We start from the raw sequence: 8,299 nt of genomic DNA on the forward strand, positions 1-8,299 counted from the left end.
GTTGACTTATATAGATAGAAAGGGCCATGTGGCTTAGTGGCCAAAATGTGGGATAAAATGGCTTGCATAGGAACTCGTCGCACGAAGGGACCTAATAGTCACAACTATCGAGGGTAGAGAGTGGAGTCAAGTTGCAGAGTTGGTCGTTGATAGCAGATTGCAACCAACTGGTCACATGGAGTGGATTGTTTGATGTGTGGATTTGGAGGTGAACCATAGTAGGCTAATTAGAGCAACTAGGGATGGTTGTGAAGGATCGTTCCATGGGAAAAGTGTCATTTTGGGCATGATAAAGAATCTACAAGATGCAATGTGTTACAGGGAAAAGTGTCTATATAGAACTGCTCTATCCCACTAAGGTGTGACAGCTGCCTTAGAAACAAACAGAGAAAAGCTACTTTCGTTTTTCCTTTATGAATTATAGATAGAGAAGAACAAGAAGACCAACCTCTGTCTTGCGCTAATCTCCTCATTTGATTCCTCTCTTCTTTGATAGTCTTTCGCTACCTGCTCCCTTGCACGCCCAGATTCACAAAGTACCTGTAAGATCACAGTAGCATAGCACTATACAAAGACATGGATCTATAATCATAAACAATCTAGGATCAGATGTAAATTGACCATACAAATGTAGCAAACATCAATGACACAAGAGCATGGAGGAAAACTTGAATAGCTTTTATTGATAAACAAGAAAGAGCCAAGAGGAGTTACAACCAGTTGTTCTGACCTAGCATCAACCTCTCAGCAAGGAAGCCCCTCTTCACCTCATACAAATCTTAGATCACCCAACAATCTGATGTTTGTCTCAAGAAACCAACAACAATTCCTTACAATATGCAAAATTTTAGCCTCTGGATCTCTGGGATGAGGGATCCATATATAGATATCTGTAAGGAGGATGAGTCAGCTTGTGATTTGATTAGTTTCTTCCCTCTGATAGTTCTTGCTTCCACTTGGAGATTGATGGTCTCTTACTCATCCTTGGTCGAATTCAGTGAGGCAAGTGTCACAGGAGAAGATTCTGGAAGCTTCCATTGCCTCTCCACCTCGCGGAATGACACTGTCATTTGTCATTTCTCGCCCATCGCACCCCACAGAAGGGATTTTTGAAATGCAACGCACCCACACAATGTATTTAGGTGAGATGCAACGCACTTAGCCAGTGAAGCAGCTGAATTGATCCTGTTTTGACCAATTCTGAGCATTTTTTCATGGAGAACTTCTGGGAGAAGCTGTAATTTGTTGACCTTGTTCCTTTAGGGGTTAGAACAACACTTTTAGGGACTTAGAAGCCCTTGGTTTATGGACATTTCATGCTTGGGGTTGTAGGGCCCAAAAATGTCTATAACAGTTGCCCCCTAAAGCATGAGGTCGTTAATCTTTTGATGTCGGGTGAAATGCTTTATTATGAGGATTCAAAGTTCTTTCAATGCTGGGAGGAGACCTGTAATAAGGTACAATACAATACATTATCTTCATAATATTTTCATGATATAGCTGAGGCGGGCATTCCCGTGCTCAACTTTATAAATTAATTTTCATGTACATAGGACAAACAATCGTCTGAGTGTAGACTGATGATTCTGATAGAGCCATCATCCTTTTGATTGGATGATTATCTGTGCAACAATGATGTACATTTGATGTCTTTATTTCCCTGAATATATATCGCAGCGCGGATGGATGAAACTAGATCCGGGGTCTTCAATCTCATTCGATCTTCACTCGAAGTACAAGTCAATCCATGTGAGAAATGTTCTGAAGTCGAACATGGAAAGACATCGCTTGATACCAGCCAATGATGTAAACTGTTAACAAGCGCGAGAGGAATCACCGATAATGATAATGACCCTCAAGGTACTGCAGTACAATTCACGTGGTGTGAATAAAGGACTTGGCGTCGAACACCACGCGAAATCTTTCAGTCGAAGGCCATTGATGTAAACCTGTCGCCGGAAGTGAGAAACTTGCCATTGAAGCATGCAAGCTTCAAAGTACTGAATGGGGTGTTCCTAGATCAACTTCTTGGAAAATGAGCTGATGTCGACAAGAAGTGATCCGTCAAAGGAGGGCCTTAATGAATCCCACATCAATGACACGGAACGGAGCAAATGATTTTAATGGAGGTGAAAACGATCTGGTGATATAAAGCTCAGGGTGGCGGTAATGAAAGAATGGAGTATAAATGTATGGTAGTGGGTGAGACACAGGTGAATTCTCTGAATGACTTCTCTTGAACATATCGGCGACACTGATGTGATGGATTGGTAGCATTAACCCCAAATGTGGATGGTATGATGGGACCATGGTGATGTGACCGATGAATGAAACAACCCAACCCGACTTGGATGCGGAGTGAAAGTGTCATGTTCAAGAGCGACTTGCTACCAACAAAGTTTCTTCAAGTTTTCTTCCCAATTTTTCCCCAGTCATTGCTGACTAGTACCTCTTTATTTTTATCAAGCTCGAGGAGGATAACATATGCTTGTTTTATAATTTGCCCTTCGGGAAAACCCATCGCTATGTTTTAACGAGCCTAGCGATAGTGAAACTCGTTCTCGTCTATAGACAAGTTTGTCGCTATTAAAATTTTAACGAGTTTAACGACAAAGACAACTCGGTCCTTTTAAATTTTAGAGAGTCTGAAAAGGAACATAAAGGAAACTCCAAAATTCCTTTTTCGTCATCTAATCCCTTAAGTCCGAAAAAGTATAAAACAATACAGAAGGGATGAATTTTTGATACTTTTAACGAGCCGAACAAAACAAGCGCTCGATCTTTTTGTGTAATAATCCCTCAGGTCCAAAAAGATTAAAATTTAGAGGAGGGATATCACTTCCAGTCCCTTTAACGAGCTGGAGAGGCCAATGGCTCAACAATCTTTTCATATTTTACGGGTCAGTTGAAAAGAGCTTAAAGGAGACTCGTCTTTTGAGGAACGAGTGATAAAATGGGTAGCAACTGATTCCATGTAAGGTTTGGAATTTTCCAATCACGGTAGTGTTACAAGGATGGCTAGTGAGATCACTCTTCGCAACTGTTCCTCAAAATGGGTAAACAATCAAATGGAGGTGAATGATCGGCCAATGCAAAAGTGGAGGTGATGATGAGAACACAACCAAGGCTTTAAAGGCTAAAGTACTACATTCACGATGGCTATTTACAGGAAAATAGTTCATTTTTTAAAGAGCTTAAACACGGGGGGAAATATTTTCTCATGGCTTATGTTTATTTTTTAACGAGCTTGAACTATGCGCTAAAACGACTCGATGCGGGTTTATTTTTTAACGAGCTTGAACCCTGCAGTAACACTGCTCGTGATAAGTTTGCATGCCCCCAACATAATAACACAAATTGAGGTGTATGCCCCCCAAGCTTCATTGCATTCATCTTGGTGGTTGGAATGAAGGTTTACCTTCGAGATCTTCGAAAGACTCGACTTTGATTTTACGAGATCGTAATCAAAGACTCGATTTGGAAAGGGAGTCATTTCATTTTTTAATGAGGTTGACACAGTAAAAGAACTATCCTCATAATCCACCGTATTTACAGTATTTGACAGAAAATCAAAAACTGAAGGATGATTAAGGTCATTGGAATAATCTTCGTTGTAATCCAGGAGATGGGAACGATGGTGGTGATCTTCCCATGGTGCCTCTCCTAACATCATTGACTGATTGATTCCTTTGTCTGTAGAATGTACATGCGACCAAGGATCTGAAGAGGTACCATATTCCTTAGACCTATCTATCCAAACACTCGATGAGCGTTGATTTGGGTTTGCCCCCCAATCCAAGAAAATCGATTGCTACAATATTTCTAGAATGGCGATGATCCATGCTGACAAAATGTTTAGGAATCTTCTGAATCCATTAGATATAGAAGATTTCATATTGCGGGTTTCCACTATGGCCACTTCGGCCAGATTCCTCCAAGGCGGTAGGGCAAAAGTACCCATTAAGGCAGGGTATTTTAGGAGACCTACTCCGATATTTTGAAGCGAATGATTGCTGCCATGGATCATTGGAATGCTTCCCGTAACTTGTGAACTGTTGGGGAGAAATGTTTGTTGGTCGATGATTATAATTCCTCCTTGAAAGGGAAATGCAATCTTCCTGAAGTAGATCGACACAACTGCGGCCATGGCATATATCCAGGGCCTTCCCAGTAGGATGTTGTAATTGAGGTTTTCATAATAACCTCAACATCAATTTCTACTGTTTTTCCCCCCAGTTCAACTTGCAAGTTACTTAAAATTCCATATGGAATGTATGATCGTCCATCAAATGCTATTAACGTTGTTGACGATCTCGACAAGGGTGGTGAGCCTAAATTTTTCCAGTAACTCATCGACATAATACATGTAGATGCCCCCTCATCAATAATTGTTCGATGAACAGTTTTGTTGAGGGCTTTCACTTGAATAAGGAAAGCTAGTTGAGCCGGTAATTGAGGTTCATATCCTTTATGATCAAAGGCCACAAGATTGGAATCCATTGGGTCAATCCCACCTATTGCTGATAATAAAGCTTGCTTTTGGGAGGGGAAATTTTGCGGTACCTCAATTGTCGACATAGCGGACGGTGATTGGGCCAAGTCCTCTACTATATTATAATTTTGTGCTACTTTTGCACGAGGATTAAGTGTCGATTTGTGTACTACTCCAACTTGGCGACTTTATCATTGGTTCAGGAATGATGGGTGGAACAACTGCAGTCAAAGTTGTTGTCGAACTACTAGGTTGTTCATTAGCCTTGTTATTCGACAACTATGGATTCCCGTAATCTTTATTCCTTGTCAAAGCATCATTTTGTTGTTTCAAAACTGACAACATAAGAACTTGAGACTGGGAAGTATTTTGATTAGCAGCCAGTTTGGTTCCTGGGTTTGGAAACGGAGCTGTCAATACCGCTAAGGTTTTTGAACTCTTAAAGAGTTTCTTAACTTCAGCTTTATGTGGACAATCTCTCGTCCGATGATCCTCATCGCATATATGACACCCTGCAGGGGGTTTCCTTTTCCCATAAGGGTTTGCAGAAGGTTTTTCAGGAGATGACTCATCCTGTTTCTTTTTTCTCCCTTTCTTTTTCTTCTTACCCCCTGGTTGCTTCAGTTGTTTGCCCTTATCAGTCGACACGGCATTTACTTCTGAGGCAAGAAGTTCCTCATTTGCATTTTGACTAGAAATCTTACGGGCCTTTTTAGATGTAGCCTTTGTCGATCTTGTGTCTATTGTGCCAATCACACCATCGTCGGCATGAGAGTCATTTTTTGATTTAGGAGGAGGAGGGACTGAGAATTCCGGTCTAGGAGCGTCAGGTATTTTATCGTAGAGTGTGCCAGACTGAGTGTAAATCAAGTCTAAATATTGTGCACGAGCAATAACTTGTTCTTTGGTGACGACTCCCCCTTTTGCCACATCTTCCGTGATGGAAGGCAATAATGACTTAATAAACCATTCAGCTAAAAGCTGATCAGGAACATACATTTTTACCATTCTACGACGACGTCACCACTCATGTATATGATCGGATATGTGAGTGGCCGTTGTTTGCTTGAAATTGGTAAGGAGTTCTGTTCCCATTTTGTACCTTATCAGTAACTGAAAATGAGTTAAAAAGGTTGTGGCTAGGGTACTGAAGTTGTCAAACGAAGCTCTGGGTAATTCGATATACCATTTTTCTGCCGTACCAGTTAACGTCCTCTGGAAAAGGCGAAGCCTAATCGAATCATCATTTAGGGTGTTTGATAAACACCACAGATGAAATGTCATCACATGATTCAACGGGTCTTCACCCGGATTTCCATTAAATTTAGGAATATCTGACGGAATTTTATGCGGAATCGCTGGCCACCAAGGGGCATAAGCAATTGGATCATTCGTCAGCCGGTTTAGATCTGGTAATTCTAGAGTTGCTACAAAGGGAAATTGTTGATTCAGGTTAGGCGAAGCATACCCAGGATAAGATGGAATCGCCTGAGCAGTGGGTCTTTGCATACCAGCATAATGTATTTGATGCTGGTAACTTTGACAAGGTTGATGGGCATAACCATTATAATATGGTTGTTGATAACCGCTTTGGAAATGCGGTTGCCCATTACTTACAAAGACTTGTTTCTCAGGTCCTTGATATGATTGTTGGAATTGCGATTGTTGAGATTGAACCAGCCATGGTTGTTGGACCATTTGTTGTTGCCCAATACTGGATGATTGACCAAGATGAGGAGTCATAGTACATGTTTGAGTCTGAGTCGCTCCAGATAAGGAGGCACTAACCTGAGGTTGTGATTGAGTCGTTGAGACAAGAGGTTGTTGTATTGCAACCTGAGAAACTTGGGGTTGACATACAACAGGTAGCACTTGTACTTGCGAAGCAGTCACCATAGCAGGTATAGTGGGAATATTCGACACAGGGTGAACTGGTTGCATTGAATATACAACCCTTGGTTGTTGAGGCAGTATTGGTACCCAACCACTGGATGTAATTTCAGTTTGACTTGAACTTTGTTGTAAACTCCCATATGGTTGTTCTCCGGGAGGGAACAATGAAAAGGCATACTGCCCTCCATATGGTGGAAATCCAGTACTTAAAGGGTAGATTGGCCTTTGAAGACACATTGGATCAATTTGTTGAGTTTCAACATAAGAAATACCAGATGATAATCTGGATGAAGAAATAGGCACTGACCATGTCGTCGCAACATTCCCTGATTGGACTCCAGCTTGTTGTTGACAACTTGCCGGGACAGATGGTATACCAGCGAACATTGTTGGAGTAGCAGCAGGAGGTTCTGCTGCTGCTGTGTCGGATGACACAGTCCTAGATGTCGACTGTTGTTCAGACATATCTAGTCTATCCAAAAGATTTCTTAGCGATTCTACAAGAACTTGTGATGAAGGGAGACTAACTTCGAAGACCAACGAGGGAAAGGTGATGATTATTCTGTTTGAAATAAATTTTAAACACTTTGACACAACTTGTTTTTTCAATTTTAAAGAGTCGAGAAAAAACAAAAGATGACTCTAGTCGCCTTCGATTTTTAATGAGCCTGAAGTGACAAGTGCTCAGATGGACCTTTTCTGTTAAAGAGTATGAAAAGGAACGAAAGGGACTGCTCTAGAAATCTAGGTAGAGGGATTACCAAACCAATCGCAAAACTGCAGAATACTTTTTACGGTACGACAGTCAATCTTCCCGAATGTTGTGTTCAGTGTATTGCGATCGATAGGGTAGCAGACACGGCTTCCTATGGATAAAGGATTAAGCCTATTGGGGTCTCCCAAAATATATTCGACGGTACGTGGGAGTACAAGTCCGTACTGGCACTTATCATCTCAAAGTGGAGGAATCACCCAACCATCAGTGAGAACAACAGTTACCAGGCTTTACGATGCCGAAATACATCTCTAACCTAGAATTCTAAATGTTGTGCGTTAAGTTCCAAAGCGTTGTTAGATTCATTGAATTTATTTTATAGTTGATCTTGTTTATGAAGTTTGCCTTTCAGGTTCACCGCGAGATGTAGATGTAATTCCTAAAATGCAATCTAAGATGATAAACAATCTTTTTATCTTCTTTGTGCAATGAAAATCCTAGCTACTAAGGAAAGAAAGACAAAATCTTTTCACAAAGAGCAAAGAGCACACTCTAAATGCACTTTCCTAAATCAAGCCAATCAGACTGTCTATATGCAAATTCACATGCATGTATTTGTTTTCGACTTTCTTAGTATATGAATGCTAAAAAGAAATTTGATGCACAAATCTGAATTTCTTTTCAAGCGACAAATATCAACAAGTTTCTTTTCGAAATCAAAAATGGAGATGATCACAACACCTTATGATTTTGAACTGAATACTTGTTCTCGACACTAGAAAATTACAAATTCAGACCAAAAGCAATAGTAACAGGATAATCAACCATCAACAGCAATCAAACTCTTTCCTACGATTGAAATCGACACTTGCGACAGTTTCAAATCAAAGGACGACAGTACGATTATGCTACTTTTGCAAAGGAGAACTGTAAATGACTCAACAAACACACAAAAACATCTACAGTTCTTTTGTACAAAGGAGGCGGAATAACAGCAAGGAAAAGGGGTTTCAAACAGACATATACTAATCACAGGCAGCAAAATTCAGGAATAGAACTGGAAAGAATGAATCACAGAAACCAAAACTGCACAGAGCTAGTCTGATCAACGCACCTATAACACAGAGAATTTGAAATGCAGCGCAGCTAGTCCACTCAAGAAGTGCGCTGAAATTCAGATTCTCTGAACAGTACCTGCG

The sequence above is a fragment of the Pinus tabuliformis genome, chromosome 4_2 (genome assembly GCF_031772625.1).
Source record: "Pinus tabuliformis cultivar Carrire ecotype Pingquan chromosome 4_2, CPIR1, whole genome shotgun sequence".
Classification (NCBI taxonomy): domain Eukaryota; kingdom Viridiplantae; phylum Streptophyta; class Pinopsida; order Pinales; family Pinaceae; genus Pinus; species Pinus tabuliformis.